Raw genomic sequence first — 17,862 nt, forward strand, 5'->3', positions numbered from 1 at the left:
GTGCATCTCAATTTTTATCTCTTTAATAATTCATTCAGAGAAACAATATTCCAAATGTTACCTTGTTTAAATTAAAAAAAACATTACTGTAAAAACCAAGCAAATAAGCTATACCTTCAGAGATTTAAAAGTAATTAAATTCTGTGTATACATAAGTGAGTCTGCTATACTCTTAAATAATACAGACTATTTGTACAACATATAAGTTTAAATATCAGATGAAAGCCAACGTGGAAATTGTAGTAAAGATAAGAGAGAACTAAAAATATGATGCAGGATTAACTGTGGCCTACTGAAGAGAGAAAGCAACCTTGATCTCAATAAAAGATTTATATTTACTAAAAGATTCAATGTAGTTACTAAAATATTGATAATTAATTCAATTTTGCACACCATTTTCTTGACTTTTCCTTCACATTTGCCTGCTCTCCTGAATCTCTGGGTCACTTTACATTTGCTCTATCTTTGTGTACATCCTGATTTTACCCACGTGGATTTTCATTAAGTTGCCTCCCAATTAACATAGAAATACTACCATCAAGCTTAAGAAAAAATAAATCCAAAGCCTTATTTTCAACTATGTAAGAAATGCTTCAGACTAGGAAGCTCTTTTATAATGAGTCAGTGACACAAAAACAGCTGCATAGTCATATAATTTCTTGGAACATTATTTATAAATTTTGCAGTGATAATTATAGTGGTAATTGAGAAAAAAAAGAGTATAGCACCGGCAATGAAAGTGACAAAGGTAACATCAGAAAAAATGGAATTGATAACCCTTAATAATTTCAGAAAAGAAAACTACTGAATTTATTTATTACTATATATTTATTTATTAGTATATATTATAAAATTGAATGGGATTTTAAAGTATTTTACCAGAGGTTTGTTTTCTTCCCAAAAGAACATTGATTCTAGAAGTCTGTTTAATTATCCAGACTTTATGTAAGATAAGAAATAACTTAAATTTTAATTATCAAAATATATATGTTTTTCTTGACTTCTGATAATAAAAAAAAAAATTGACATTGATTTTCGTTGCCAATATGTTACAAAATTATCAAAGCAAAGCTTAAACAACAAAGCCAGTCTCACAACAGGACTCAACACACCAATTAAGAAAAGACTAAACTAAAATTGATTCTTCTTGAACCTGCTCTGAGGTTCACTGAATTAATATTTTGGTGGAGTCAGGGAAAGAGAGAATTATGAGGCTCATGGAATTTTGGGTTAATGAATTCCTTTTACCATCCTAGGTTTTACACTTAGCATCATTATCCAAAATGATTCAGTTAATGTCAGGAGTTAAGAAGGGGCAAGAGAAAAAGATCATGGATGGGTGATTTAATATGGGGTTACATGCTTATATTATTTGTCAAACTCTTAAGTAAGTAAATAGAGAACATAGGCATGAATAATGTCTAATATCTTACTGTATCACTTTATTCTAAAGTATCAGATATGTTTATTTTTTCTCCTAATTATATGCTCAAGCCTGATAGATTATAATGTAACTACTGTTTCAAATTTTCAAAGAAACAGTCCAGGCTAACTGCTTAAGCACACACCTAATTTGTGTGTAAAATTTTATCTTTTTCAGGGAGCCCTATAATCTACCTTGGACATTACACAACTACAGAGAGGATAGTTTAAGACAAGACAAGCATATCCAGGGATGAGATGGTAGGGAGAAGCAGATGATCAAGGACCGTATCTTGGAAAGTACACATGGTTAAGAAACAGAGAGGGTAAAAGGAATGTAAGATAAATGAGTTAGAAAATTATATAGAAAAGGGAAAGAAATATAATTATTTATTCTAGTGGAGATAGGGGTAAAGGGCAGCAAAATCAGTGTATGATTCTCTTTAAGAACTGAAAGGGTTCTCTAACAGAGAATGATGACTTGATATATAAGAATAAAAAGGCTCTTAGCCCTTTGAGGGCATGATTGATAATAGACCCACAGGATCAGGGCCACAAAGTAAGTTTCAGTGGTTATGTCCCAAGGTGGAATTTAAAAAGGTATAAGGAAGTAAACAAATCTACAGTCTTTATGGCTAAAGGCAACCAGGAACAAGACTGAATGCAAAAATCTGGAGAAATTTCAAATAGGTGCAAATAAGACGGCCAACTCTATTTATTAGTCTTTGTCTTCTTCCCTGTTATAAATACACATTGCAGACTCATCTTTACAGAAGATGAATTAATTACATGACTGTTTCAGATTTAAACATATCTGGGAAAATAAAAATTATCTGTAAAAAGCTTTTATAATTAATTGATATAGTATGAATTAGAAAGTCAACATTTTTTTTTTCTATTCCTTTGATGGAGAGAGGAAAAAAAATGGAAGAAGGCTTTGACAAAGAAATGCTTTTAGTGTTCAAAGGGAACTTGTTTAGGAAACGGAACACATTAGCATCTGATGCTAGAGCTTTCCTTTCAAAGTGAAATTAAGCTGAGTAATAATAACCTCCTCCCTTCTGACTTCTTTAAATAAATACATTCTAACATAAAACCTTGCATTGTGGCATGAGGCTTACAGCTTCTTTTACCTTTAAAGAGACCAGGCAAACCACGGGTTAAGAATGATATGTTAATGAGAGAAGGGAGTAGAGGCAGCCCCAGGATGTAAAGAACTTTTATTCTTCATGATTTTGTAGAGAGTTTCCTTCACTTGTTAGCCTCTATGCATTTTTGTAACACATAAAAGACCATACGGACTTCCAATTGTAAAGGCACTTTGACTTGGGTGTTTATATTGCTTTGCCAAGAATTTACATTTCCTTAATGGTAGATTCAGCCTTCAGGGACTGCTTCCTCTTTCCTCAGACTACAAATCCAAAGACATTCTTTGATCATCTCCTATCTCTCGGATCCCTAAGCTCCTCTGCACACCCCTCTTTCTTGTTCCCTAAAACCTCTTGTTTATTCCCCTAGTTTAATTGAGAAATTTACCACTTAGATTTAAGTATTCTTCTCCAACCCATGTTCTGCTTTATTCCAATCTCTCAGACTAGATATCACATGTTATAGTTATATAGAACTAATGTTCATTTCTATTTACCCATATAGTTAAATCACGTTTTTTAACCAGTGTTTTTATGTGTCAAATCTACACTCTAAAATCATTTTCCTCATTCCTGAAATGTGTCTTTCACAATTTACTTAGTGAAAGTATGTTGGTGATAAACACTTTTGAGTTTTAGATGTCAAAAATTGTAAAATTTCATTCTTGATTGGAATTTTGAATTTTAAGTTCTATTTTCTCTTAGAACATTACAATTATTATCTCACTGTTTTCTGGCTTTCTATCATTGCTGCTGTCAGTTAGTCAACGGTCAGCCTAATGGCTCTTCGCAGGTGATTTGTCTTTTTTCCCTGAATGTTTTTAATTTATTTTTTCTTTGAAGTCCCTTCACTTCAGTGTGAAATGTCTAGGTGTGGATTACCTTTTACTTGTGATTTCTATGCTTCCTGGATCTGAAGTTTACTGTCTACTAGCTGGAAAACATTCTGACACTATTTCTTTGAATAGTGCCTCTTAAAGTTTGTTTCCCCTTCTTTCCTTTTGGAAAATTAATTAAATGTATATTAAAATGTTTCTATTTTCTACACAGTTTTTAACATTTCTTTCATAGTTCCATGTCTTTTTCTCTCTGGACTGTATTCCGATAGCTTTGAGGCTATCTCTCCATCTATGTCTAATCCATTGAGTTGCAATTTTTCAATTGTAGTTTTCATTTCCAGGTATTCTTTTCATTATTTTTCAAACCTGTTGGTTTGGGCTTCCCTGGTGGCGCAGTGGTTGAGAATCTGCCTGCCAATGCAGGGGACACGGGTTCGAGCCCTGGTCTGGGAAGATCCCACATGCCGCGGAGCAGCTGGGCCCGTGAGCCACAACTACTGAGCCTGCGCGTCTGGAGCCTGTGCTCCGCAACAAGAGAGGCCGCGATAGTGAGAGGCCCGCGCACCGCAATGAAGAGTGGCCCTTGCTTGCCGCAACTGGAGAAAGCCCTCGCACAGAAACGAAGACCCAACACAGCCATAAATAAATAAATTAAAAAAACAACAACAAAAAACAAAACAAAAAAACAAAAACCTGTTGGTTTATTTCTTAAATGTTGCTCACGTTTTCATAATTGCCTTCCTAAAAGCATATTAAACATACTTATTCTATATTTTGTGAGTCATAACTCCAAAACCTGAAGTCTCTGTGTTGTGTGTGTCAATGCTCATTCACGGTACCAAGCTGCCCTGGGAATTTTATGATCTGTCACCGTGAGTCCCAAATTCTTTGAGGCCTAGGTTGAAGTTTGTTTGTTTTTCTTTAAAGGTTTGCGTTTTCTTCTGAAAATGCCTGAGGATAATAACAGTCTTAGCTCACTATAAATTAAATACTTTCCTTGAGGATTTTGGGGATATACAGGTGACATGAATATATACGTCAAAACCACATGAGGTGTGATTTGTAACTGAATTTTCAGGGAAATTTTTCTCCTTCTATCTAGAACTAAGGTTTAAAAGAATCAGGAATATTTTTTGACTGTTTACTTAGTGGAATATTTGTACACTTTTTAACTTTAAATATGGGTATAGCTTATAGGATCTCAATTTCATGCAACCAAATTCATTGTCTTTTTCCCTATAAATTCCATCACCATTTCCCCCTAGTTAGGAATCTTCACTGCCCTTGACCCCTGTAATTCCCTCACTTTCCCACATCTATTGATGGTGATATGGCTTGCATTTTAGTCCCTGGACGTAGGGTTCTATCTCAATTTACCAAATTCAAACAAGCCCATAACACTGCTGATTTGCTTCTGGATGATCTGGTCCTGTGCGTATGCTTATTTTAAAAATCTGTATTCTACAGAAAAGGTTCTCAAAACTTATTTTGAAATGAATAGATAAATGAATAGTGCAGTCCAATAAACAAAAAGTTTTCAAAGTCTACAACAAACAACAGTGGCTTGTTCATGATGAAATATAGGATTGTATCCTGTGCCAAGTATAATATAAACTAATTATATGGTCATTGAAGGAATAAGTGCCCCATCATCATTTCTAAAACTTTTATTATTGTTATGGTATACTTGTCATTAGGACAAAAGTTATGTTGCAATTATGCAACCATTACGCTATTAATTTATTCCCTCTCCCTCCTAGCTTTTGCTATCTCAAACCATAAAACCATCTGGGAATCTATTCTGGCACAAAACATACATTTGGGAAGAACATGCAATTTTATTTTTGCTCATAAGCCATATAAATTCTATTCAGAGCATCTTCTATAACATCTCTACAGTTAGATTTCAACCTAAAAATAAATTCTTAAATATTAAATAGATCTGGTTGTTACTGTTTCTTAATGAATTAGTAACCAAACCCCCCTTTTATGACCAAAGGCACTATAATATCCTTGGGTTTTTAGGGTCAGATTCAAATACACAGCAACATATTTTGTTTATATTAGTAGTGCATATTTTTTGATACAATTAAACCCTGGAGTCCGCCACCCTCTCTGCTCTCAGGTGGAGTGTCCCTCTCTGTATTCTTTGGATCCTAAGTGTTTGAAGAGCACCTTATCTCTGAGAACATGGGTTTCAGGAATACATTGCCTGGATCTCCCACCCATTAGTTTTGCCCCATTATTATTCACCACCTGCAAAAGGAGATGATAAAGAAATGTATCACATAAGGTAATTATAAATTTTAACTGAATCAATACACATAAGGTGCTTAGAAGTGTGTCTAGCACTGAAAAAAATTCCTTAATATATAACTAGTAGTAGCAGCAGGAGTAGTAATGTCTTAATTCCTGTGGATTTTAATACAGTTAGAGGCTTAATGTTTCAAGTCTAAATACGTCCACAAGCTTCAAAATGTACAACTTTCCTCTGATTCTTCTACTGTTAGAAAAATGACGCACCTACTTAATATTACTTGTGCGATCTTTTTCTCTGCTGAACGCTGATGCCATCATCCTTTGTCTATCGTCTCAAGTTCACGTTTTGTTAGTAATCTATTGCTGCTGTGTAATGTGTGGCATAAAATGACACGTCTTTAATATCTCACAGTTTCAAAGGGTCAGTGTTCTGGACACAGCTTAGCTGGGCCCCCTGCTCCAGAATCTCTCACAAGGTTGCAGACAAGGTGTTTTTTTGTACCTTATTGAAGTATAGTTGATTTACAATGGTGTGTGACTTTCAAGTGTATAGCAAAGTGATTCAGTTATATATAGATAGATAGATATTCTTTTTCAGATTCTTTTCCCTTATAGGTTATTACAAGATATTGAGTAGAGTTCCTTGTGGTATAGGTCCTTGTTGGTTATCTATTTTATATAAAGTAGTGTGTACATTTTAAACCCAAACTCCTAATTTATCCCTCCCCCTTTTCCCTTTGGCAATGATAAGTTTGTTTTCTGTCTGTGAGTCTGTTTCTGTTTTGTAAATAAGTTCATTTGTATCATATTTTAGATTCCACATATAAGCCATATTACAGGATATTTGTCTTTGTCCGTCTTACTTCACTTAGTATGATCACCTCTAGGTCCATCCATGTTGCTGCAAATGGCATTATTTCATTCTTTTTAATGGCTGAGTAATATTCCATTGTATGTATGTACCACATCTTCTTCATCCATTCATCTGCTGATGGACAGTTCCGTTGCTTCCATGTCTTGTCTATTGTAAATAGTGCTGCAATGAATATTGGGGTGCATGTATCCTTTCAAATTATGGTTTTCTCTGGATACATGCCCAGGAGTGTGATTGCAAGATCATATGGTAGCTTTATTTTTAGTTTTTTAAGGAACTTCCATACCATTTTGACCAGGACTGGAGTCTGATTTGAAAGCTTGCCTGGAGAATTGTGTCTTCTCACTGTTCAACAACACATAGCATTTGTTTCAGTTGGACATGCTTCATAGCCCTCTCAGAAATGAATTCCCATTTCAATATCCCTTTATTCAGTAATCAATTCCCAAATACTACTCTGTTCTTATATGAGATGTTACAAAGTCATTCTGCCAGCTTGACTTGGAAAGCATCTTGCCACTTCTGGAACATGGCCCTACCCTCCAAGTCTTAGCCATTCCTCCACCCCTCACAGAACGTCTTGTCTGCATTCTCCAGACAACAGTACTTGTTCCTTCTCCTTACCTCTCATTTTATGTTTAGAACCATACATTTTGGCAGTCAGATTTTCTCCGATTTGTTCATATTGGTCATATGGAAATAGGTATTAATGGAATAATAAATAACTTGAATGTAAAATCCATGCCTTATTTTTGACTTGCACAACCCCCAGCACAGATCTTGGAAATTCGGTACAAATAATAATAACTATTATTATTAAATGATTATCTAATTGAATGATTTTTCAGCGTGGAGATCTTGTTATTTAGTATTAGAAAAGTAATGCTGTGTTCTGGTAGGATCTTGGAAGACACCGATAGGATTTTTATTTTAAATTGTGGTTTCCTGAATGCACCTTTAGAACAAGTGCCTTTTTCATTCTTTATTCTGGAAGAAATACTACCAATTATAAGTTATCACTGCAATTACAGATTCAAGGCTTGAGTTTACAAATAACACTGAGCAAAAATATTTCCTTCTAAAATATTTTATTTAGCATCGTGTATATGTTACAAAATGGTGTGATGAAGTTTTAGCAAGTTTAACTAGTTTGGTTAAACAATAATACACATGGTCCGGAAGAGGAAACAAAATCTCTAGTTCCTCCATGTGGCCAAAGCCCATTTTAACATACTGCACAGCATATTTAAAGCTTCAGTCGACAGTCATACATAAGAAAGATTTATGATACTATACCATGGAATGTTCACTTAGAAAGACGTGCTCACTGAGGTTCCAAGATTCTACAACAGAAACGCAGAAGACTTTATTCAGTGTAATGTTAGACACTTTATTTCTCCATTCACTCATGTTTTTCGTCCTAGAGTTTTATAATTTTTCCTTTGGATCTTCATGTTTGTATGCCTCACTGTTTCCTTTAGTCTAATCGCAGGCAAGGTAGGTCACTGTCTGTAAACACAACCATATGGATAAAGATGATAAACAAGGTATTTGTTTACTGGTAAATGCCAGTAAGTAGAGCAGAAAGACAGAGATGGAAAACATGAGAAAAGATTAAAATAAAAATTATTCTAATGGAACTTCTAGAAATTCACAAAGAGTAACAGAGAGAACAGACATGAGAGCACCATCAATTAGACAATTCATGGAAACTTGCTAAAGAGAAAGGGCATGAGTCTAGATTGAAATGGCTTTCTGAGTGCCCTGTGTACTGACTGGAGGGTGTGTTCCTCCTAGGTCCTGGGAACAGTCAGCCAGTGTTCCCTGAGTGCCATGTGCAAGGAAGACCATGTCCAAAGTTGAACACAGAGAGGAGAGAGTCAAATCTTTCAGTAATTGATAGGCATCAGTGATGACTCAGGCTTTTACTGGGGTAGATGGGAAACCACTGGTGTGTTTTGAGTAGAGAAATGACATCGTCTGTTATTTTAACTTGATCAATCTGAGAACAACAGAAAAGAAGGCAAAGGCAGAGCAAACCTATCCATTTGTAGCACTTGTGATAAGGTATAGATGAAGGAAGGAAGGTGCTTTGGCTTGAGTGGTAGCAGCAAAGGTGAAGAGAGTGGTGGGAACCTGTATTGAAATTTAACATTTAAATATAATTTGGAGGTAAAGCTAATAGGATTTGCTGCTAGATTGAATGCAAGGTAACCCTACAGCAAACTTTATACTAGTGGCAGAAACAGAGTTGTTTTTTCTTTCCTTTCCTTTCTTTTCTCTTTTTTTTTGGGGGGGCGGGAGTGAGAGTGTTGTTTTCAACATGGTGAGCTTGAAATGTAGATTAGACATCCGGGAAGAAATGTTCAACAGGCAGTTGAATCTAACACTCTGGGATTCAGAGGAAGAACTCAGACAGTAGATATAAACGGGAAGCATGCGATGAGGTGACATCATGAGGGGTGTGAGTGCGAATAGAAGACAGCCCTGGGCTTACCAGCATTTAGAGGTCAGAGGGAGGAGTCAAGTTCATGAAAGCAGACTGAGAAAAAAAAGGCTAGACACCAGGTGTTTCCTGGAATCCAAGTGAAGAAAATGTTTCAGGGTGCAATTATGTCAAATGTTGATATTCAAGTCAGATGGAGAACAGGAATTAGTCTTCTTGTTAATGGCTTGCAAGCAGGGTGAGAATGAAGTCCTGATTGAGGAGGGTTCAAGAGAAAACGTGAAGAGTTCAGTTGAAGAGAGTGAGTGTTCAGACAATACTTGGTGTAGATTTGCCTTAATGGGGGGTTGGGGGGGTGAGGAAGAGGGGGAGGAGTAGAGAATTGCAGAAGAAATGTGGGAACGGACGCTAAATGTATTAAGAGAGGGATTTTTCTTTTTGAAAATGATAGAAAAAGTGTTTGATGATAATACTGGTTCAGTAGAAATGCAGGGAAGGGAGAAGAGCTACAGCAAATGCCAAGTGTGGGCCAGAAGGACGTGTCAGCAGGAGGAAAGGCAGGCGGTATTAGGAACCCAGATGGCACATCTGTCTTTACAGGAGACAAGGTGGAGGCATGGCAGACGTGGGGTCGATGTGTCGTATCTGAGAGCTGGGGGAAGGTCTCTCTCCTACTTGCATCAATTTTCGCAGGAAAATAGAAGCAAGGTGGGGAGAAGATGTTAGAAGCTTGGAGCAGGAGAACATTTGAAATGGTGGTTGTATGGGCATGGGAAAGTGAATGGACCAAGTCACCTTGACCTGAGTTTTGGGTAGAATGTAGAGTAATAGAGACACCAACACTGAGTACTGATCAGACCCAAAGTAGACGATATGCTCATCAGGAGAAAACGTTGAAGAGGAAGGTATATGTGTGTGAGAGAAGGCAAGAAGAGAAAACAGAGCTAAGTAGAAAAGAACCATAGCAGAAGGTTAATAGATACTAACGCACATGCAATTTGTATAAAAAGAGGTGAATTCTCAATGAACCAGATTCAAGAGCTAAATGGTTTCCTGTTAAAAGGACTGCATTTTATTTCTAAAGCTGGTGGAACTACTTGATTCTTTATATGCATGAATAGCGTTCATATAAATAACATTTGAAAATATTTAGTATTTGAAATATTGAAGAAGGAATAGGAAAAGGGAGAAAAAAGTACATGCCCGTTTGTGTGTGTATATATATATATGTATAGATAAGCTATACGTTTAGCTGCTTGAATAAATAATGCATGTATTTATTTGTTTACACTTCATGGCCTTCTTAATGCCAAAAAGATCTGAGATATAAACAGATTTGCCATCTCTATAATGAAGCATCGTCACAATTAATAGTGTGTAGCTGTGCATTTCAGGGAACAGTAGTTTCAGCTAGACTAACCCACTTAATTATTAAAACATGGCATTAAAACTAAGATTTTTTTCCTTGTGAAAGTCATCTGGCATCTCATGAATCAAATAGTTAGAGCTGAAAAATAGCAGTGACAAATGCAGAGAACAACGCAGTTTTCTCATCTATCATTTACAAAATCTTACATTCTGTCAACCAATTTCCCCTGATTAACATACCAAGGCCTTTGTTATTATCATCTTTAACAAGAAGGCTATACATGTGAAGTTGTATGAATTAAACCCCACCTCCCAACCCCCATCAAACCACTGTTAATGTCCAAGAAAGTAAAATTTGAAAACCAGTACGTTTGTTGGAAAATGGTAATCGAATGTGCCATGATCTTTGGGAGAACAGAGGTCTGCACTTATAAATCTAGCTTCAGCCCTGACTTTGACTTTGGTATCCTGGTCAGGTCCAGCCTTGGGGTGGACTCCCCAGTTCTCTAATGTTCCTACAGACATGGGTTCCTGGGACCATCACCTCATGCTTAGAACTGGGGAGAATGTCCAGCGTTTCTGCACATGCCTAGAACATGATGAAGAGTAGATTGCTAAATATTGTCATGGGCCACGACTGTTTTTACTTTGCAAGCATTCTGAGAGTACGAAAAAAGAGCTGATTTAATCTTCATAGCATTCACGGTGGTTTATTGTCTACCCAGAGCCTTAGTTATAATTTCAAACCAAGAACAAGGTCCTCGTGCCTGTGACATCCAATGAGCCATGAAAGGAACGAAGTACATTCACTGCCCTGGAGAGATTCCAGCAGCTTCTCCACATGAGATCCGTATATAACAGATGGGACCAGGGTGACTGATTTAATTAGAATATTTTAATAGCAGGATGGCGAACATTGTACAGCTCTATCACCTAGGAGAAGGGCCATTAAATTCACCAAAGTAATTGTTTCATTGGGAGGATATGTCAAATAAAAAAATATCTACATGTAATATATATATTTAATTTGAAGGGAATTTCAGATGATTATGAAAATGAAGTCATTATATAACATATGATGGTTATCTAAATCTTTATGAGAAATGAACCTTTAAAGCTGCTCAAATATTTATCTTGTCTTATTAATTGAAGTATCCTGCTGCTTTAAGGTCCTTTTGACCTCGTTACTGTTGTCCTACAGACTTTACCATGATACATGAGAAGGGGAAGTAGCCTTTTCAGTGTGTTCAGAAAATAGACAGTTTTGAGACATAAAAGGCAGTTTACACAGTATACAGCATTTGTCTAAAGTTAGTGAACTCTAAAGGAAAGAGTAACACAAAAACACAATTCTTAGAGGAAGATAGCATCCTGAATTATGCTCTGAATGAGTTCTACAGAAGCAGAAAAAAAATTAATCTCTTTTAATTACTGTTATTTAAACATAAAATTTTTGAAGGTTTTTATTGAAAAAATTACTATTAGTTTAAAATTTATATTTACAGCACTAAGGGTTAGCACATCCAAAAAAATTTTTATCTTCTAAACCTGGTGGATAATGTATTACATGTTAACTCCCAGATAGTATCTATCATTCTATTTTGAACAAATCCTATATTTCATATAATATAATATAGCAAGTCTTCCTGTGATAATGAGAGGTTGGTGTAACACAAGGCTTAACACCATGGTGCTTAATGAAAATTGAATTAAAGTGATAATAGAACTGATGTCAGTTAGCATTAGTAGAACCTATTGTTCAGTTTCTGTTCAAGCAGCAATGAGAAAAATGCCCCTTTTTATTTAAAAAGTCTCAGTCTTATGTATACCTGATAGAATTTTTAAAATTTTGTTTGCAAATCAAAGTAATCAATTAGGTTTAAGGGGAAGATAAAATGAGATATCTACTATGCCTATATGTTTGTCTGTCTCTGCACCTCTATATTTATGTAGCAGAGAACAGTTTTCTTTTGATAAAAAGAGGAATAGCATATTTATTTGCATAGTAATAATGTTTCATACTTTGTCTTCTTGAAATAATCTATTTAATTAATGCATTCATTTTTTAAATAACTGGTATATTCATTCATCACTGTTTTATTTAAGACATAATGGTAAATGCTTAGTATTAAATACCAGAGACAAGTGAGAATGAAACAGTTAAAGAGAAAACTCCTAGACGCTTTGCCTGCAGTAACCAGGAGAGATATTTACTGCTGGGATCCAGAAAGTATCATAGCGTCAAAGATGCTGTGGGGTGACTTGATCAGGATGTAAACCTGGCACTAGTTTTCTTCAGACCCCAAACTCAAGTGAACTATAAAATCTCTCTTACTGCCCCAGCCCAAATCAGATTTCAGTCGAGGAAACAAAACTTAGGGAGCTATGACAGTGGTACATTTCTCAGTTAAAGTAGCAGGCAACTGTGCCATGAATTCATAGGTGGCCTATCGAAGGAGCATACATGCTCCTATGTTACTGTATCACACAGACTAGTGCAGTAGCTAGTAGTAACAGGCTTAGCTAGCCTTATGTAAAAAACTAAAAAATAGGCTCATCTTTTTTGAACTTTGAACATTAGCAGATAGTATAAGTCGAGCCCTCTGCAGTTTGTATTGATATCAATCTTTATAAAGCTAACAATTTGGGACATGGACAGTGTACACACAAGAGAGTATGAGAAAATAAAATAAAGCAGGGTGTGTTAAGGAGCGGATTGCATACTGGCTGGTCATGATACACTAAGAACTGCATCCATTTCCCAGTGAGAAGGACCAAAGATTAATCAGAATCACTTTGTATGTTACCTGTATTTTGATGTATAAATAATTCTGATTCTGTTAATCATTTAATAAACTGCATGTGGTTCTAATATCATGTTTTAGTCATTCCCAAGGAAAGCTTTTGTTGTTGTTTTAAGACCTTAGTCCTGGCTTGAAGAACGCTTTCCAGTTTTATTAAAGGGTGCAATTGACAACTGTAGCCTAACCTTCTGTTACTAAGAATGATCAGAAAAGATAGGTGTCACCTATACAGCATGCGACTTTCTTCACACCCATTCCTGCAGGAGTCCACTCTGCACCACACCCACACAACACCAAGGAATGGCTCTCCACTTTTCACTTCTTCCCCTCATCAGTGGCTTCACTACCTCTGAAAATTTTTCCCCAGATGTGCATGTAGCAGCCCAGAATCTGAACAAAAGCCCATCTTTATTTTTCCCCTCATTACAAATGCAAAGATATAGAGAAAAATTTTATAAGGCATGTCAAAGATAGGAAAACAATTGGATCATTTCTAAATTCCCTTCTTAAGACTGATTCTGTGCTAATGCAGTAATAGGCCACTAAAAAGAAGTGTGTCTATGTTAAAATCACTTTTCCCTTTTTCCCTTTATAAAATATGGCAAATCGAATAGCTATTTATAATGCCAACAACTGAAACAGTGTCAGATTTTTGAGATCTTCTGGAAATGTTTATTGAATTAGTGAAAGAATTAAGTCAACCAAATATTCTGTACCTAGTGAGAATGTTGCTAATATCTGGTTGATAATAAAGCCGAAGCTTCAGGCTACAATTATTGAGGAGCAGATATTAGTTTCATCATGATATATCGTGTCTCTCCTTCTGCCTCTCATGGAACGGATGCATTGTATTCTGGCTTGTACTGTGTAGGAAATTAACTAGAACATATGAAAATTAAACCTGCTAACATAGACTCAATAATACATTAAAGCAATCTGATAAAAATAAATGTCTGGGGAGCTAGTACCTAATATGTGCAGAGTTAATATGTGCAGTTAAAACTGTATACTCTAGATGGGAGAAAAGACGTATAATTTTGAAAAAGAAAAGTAAATTAAAAAGTGTCATTAGATGGCACAATATTCAAATGAGGAGATGTATTAAATTGATGTTATGAATCTGGAGAAATGAGAGGTTATAGTGGTCCGCAGTTGTGTTCAAAGGCTTTAAAGAGGCAAATACTTGAGTGGATTACATTTGGCTACTAAATTATTTAGCTAATTATATATTTGCAGCATATGTTGTAATTGCCAGGTGATGTCTTACTGATTCTATGTCAAGACTGTAGAAACTTAGAGGATAGTTCAAGAAACAATTGATTGCCATTTCTGATAGAATTGGAAGTGGCTTCTTAATGAGCATTCCGCATTCTTATCCTAGAAATTGTTATCTATTGCCCTGGTTACTGGATATCTACCCACACTATTCAGAAATCACAATGTTAGCATGACATTGAGATTTTCATTTCTAAGGGAGAAAAATATCTATTCAACACAGTTATGACATGATTAATGCTTGGCTCCAATAAGTGAACTTCTTCTTAGATTGAGTATAGAGGTCAATGAATAGAACCTGATGTAAAGGGCCTCATCCATTTGTTGGTTTAAGATTCTTACCATCCAACTCAGAAGCCTAAGTGTGATCTTAATTTTGCCAAGGGAATGCCAAAAGCATCCAAACAACTCACTTTTCTGGAAAAATGTTTTTCACGATCCTGCATTGTTGAAACAAAACTATTGAAATGGCAGAACAATTTGCTGTAGTGGGCAGTGTGTGGCAGTGTTGTAATCAACATGGCTGTAAATGGCCAGGTGGGGTATCAGGCAGGCCATCGACACAATACAGCAGGACAGGTGGACACCAATGGCCATTGCAGTGTCTCAACAGCTACCGTGGTAATGGAAGAGCTTTTTCTTGGACATTTATGTAGTTTAGCGGGAATAATAGTGGTGATCATAATAATAACACTAATAACTAATGTTTTCAGAGTGAATACTATGTGCTAAGTACTGTTCTTAGCATTTTATGTACATTTTGTTTAATTTATTTAATTTATTTAATTTTATTATTGCCACTAATCTTATGAAGTAGTATTAGTAACTCTAATTTCAAGAAAACTGTGGTACAGAGGAAGTAGTTAGTTTTCAAAGTCCCAGAATTAGAAAAGCCAAGGGTCTTGAGGTAGGCAGTGTGACATCTGTTACACACACACACACAAACACACATACGTCCTGCACATTATCAGAGTATCTCTCTTTCCATGTCTATTCTCCTTGTGACATTTTAAAATCTAGATATAGCATTAACCAGAAAAGATCATATAGCAACTATTAAGAAATCATTGATATTCCAATGCAAATGTGATGAATAGTGCATTTTATTAAAACAAACTATCAATATCATGTAGGAAGAGTTTTAAACATGAGATATTTAGTGATTTTTAAGGTATTTCTGATATTTCATAACATTTTAGTGTAAATGGTTAATAAAGTACTGGAAAAAATACAAGTCCTGAAATATCTTCCCAAGAGTCTTTGTGAAGGTGGGAGATTAGAGTTCTGTGTGAGAACTGTACTTCTACACATGATAATTCAATATGTATTTACTTGGTTCAATACTATGGCTCATATGTCAAGCAGAGGGAGGAAAAATTGTAAAAATTGGATGTACATAGATAAATGACGTATTAGTTTCCTATAGGTACTGAAAAAAATTACAACAAATCAAGTGGGTTAAATGAACACATATTCAGTCTGTAGGTAGACGCCCTAAAACCAAGGAGTCAGCAGAGCCATGTTCCTTCTGGAGGCTCTAGGGGAGAATTGGCTTCCTTGCCTTTTCCAGCTTCTATAGGCCACCTGTGTCCCTTGTCTCTTGGCCTCTCCTCTGGCTTAAGCGGTAGCATAGCATCTTCAAGTCTCAATCTCTCTCTGTTCCCTTTGTCACATGTCCATCTGTGACTCACCTTCCAGCCTCCCTCTTATAAGGACCTCTGTGATTACATTGAGGCTCTTGGATAATCCAGGATAATCTGTCCATCTCAAGATCCACCTGTAATTTAATCACCTCTGCAAAACCCCTCTTGCCATGTAAGGTAACATATTCACAGGTTCCAGGGATCATTACTTGGATGTCTTGAGGGGTGGGAGACACATCATTCTGTGTACCACATGCAGGTAGATAACAGCAAGTTCAAATTAACCTAGACCTTAATTTCCCCTCACATCTACCCTCTCCCATCCAAGAACTCTGAGTTTTAGCTGTTAGCCTAGAATGTTTCTTTTTTGTGTCACACTCTTTATCCCTATTGCCTTACCATGGAAATAAGTTGGAATTTGGAGGAATTCTCTCACTTGGGACCCCAGTGTGGATGTTTTCAAATAATAGTTTTAACTGGCAGGAACCTGTTTTAAAAAGCTGAAAGTGATGTGCTCTATCCTATTAGTTTGACAAGTTACCCTTATCGAATTATTTTGTAGGTATGAGACAAGAGGCCCAACTGCTGTGCTCTGGAAGGGACCACAGGTGGCTTACAGATGTGCGGAGGTAAGGGTCACCACTGGGCGGGACTGAGGCAGGGGTGAGGGTGCAATGATTATATACTGCAGCATTTCTGAAGTAAGCAATTTAGAGAGATATTGGTAGGTTTACTTCTCTGTAACATGCAAACATTTTGTAGCCCAATGTGCGTAGTACTTTCAATAACAAGCATTCATTTGAAAGCAATAATTGGGATTTCATATACGTGGGACAAGCATTTCTGGTTCAAGTGTATTAGAGTCTGGGCATGAAGTCACCTTATTTAGTGCTTACAAGGTGCCTTATAGAAATATTATGTTATCTTATTTGATCCTCATAGCTCTATAATGAACCAGGTCTCAATTTTCTTTCTTTTTTCTTTTAAAGAATTTTTTTTTCTGATGTGGCCCATTTTTAACATCTTTATTGAATTTGCTACAGTATTGCTTTTGTTTTATGTTTATGTTTTTGGCATGTGGGATTTTAGCTCCCCGACCAAGGATCAAACCCGCACCCCCTCAGTCTTAACCTGAGTCCCAGGTCTCAACTTTCTTAAATCATATTTTATTTAATAATATTACAGTAGGCATTTTAACTAATGTTTAACTTCTTCTAAACTAATTCTCTTTCCACTATAGTCCACCAAAAGGATCATTTAGCTTAACCCATTTATTTTACACAAGAGAAAACAGAGGAGCTGAATGCTTAAGTAACTTGCCCTTTCCTCTGTAATTGGCAGAGCTAAACTTACACAGAAAATTAACCAGAGAAGAAGTTTCACTTGGAGGACCAGTAGAAAAAGAATATATGGTTAAACACAGATGGTATCTTGCTCTCCTGATATGTCTACACATTTTCTTCACTTGTTTTTAATTCTAATCAAAAATGGAAGAACCCTAAGCTTAATATGACACATTTTCCAAAATCCTTTTGAAGTCGCCTGCAAACAGCCTTTTATCTCTTGAGACTAAGCCAGGCTATGGTTGCTGGCTTACTCCTGGTGAATATAGGTAGAACTTTTTGTTTCTTCTGTTGTTTTGTTTTGTTTTTGGACTTTTGCTGGAACTTTATGGTAAGCAACCTTTCTTGACATTAATAAGAAGCCTGTAGCAATTCGTTCCATGGTAGTGTAAAGTTGTAGCCTAATCTTAACTCGGGTGTTCTTAAACTCGGCTCCACTGA

General features: G+C 36.0%; 1 long non-coding RNA gene across 1 annotated transcript; it reads right to left on the minus strand.

The window, feature by feature from the left end:
• Nucleotides 1-1,179: 1,179 nt before the first annotated feature.
• Nucleotides 1,180-17,193, minus strand: LOC309616049. Its single transcript, XR_014237237.1, has 2 exons — nucleotides 4,103-17,193; nucleotides 1,180-3,775 (listed from the first exon to the last, which is right to left on the minus strand). It is a non-coding gene; the product is annotated as an uncharacterized lncRNA (long non-coding RNA).
• Between the last annotated feature and the right edge of the window lie 669 nt (nucleotides 17,194-17,862).

Source organism: Balaenoptera borealis (genome assembly GCF_965194805.1).
Source record: "Balaenoptera borealis genome assembly, chromosome: 18".
Classification (NCBI taxonomy): domain Eukaryota; kingdom Metazoa; phylum Chordata; class Mammalia; order Artiodactyla; family Balaenopteridae; genus Balaenoptera; species Balaenoptera borealis.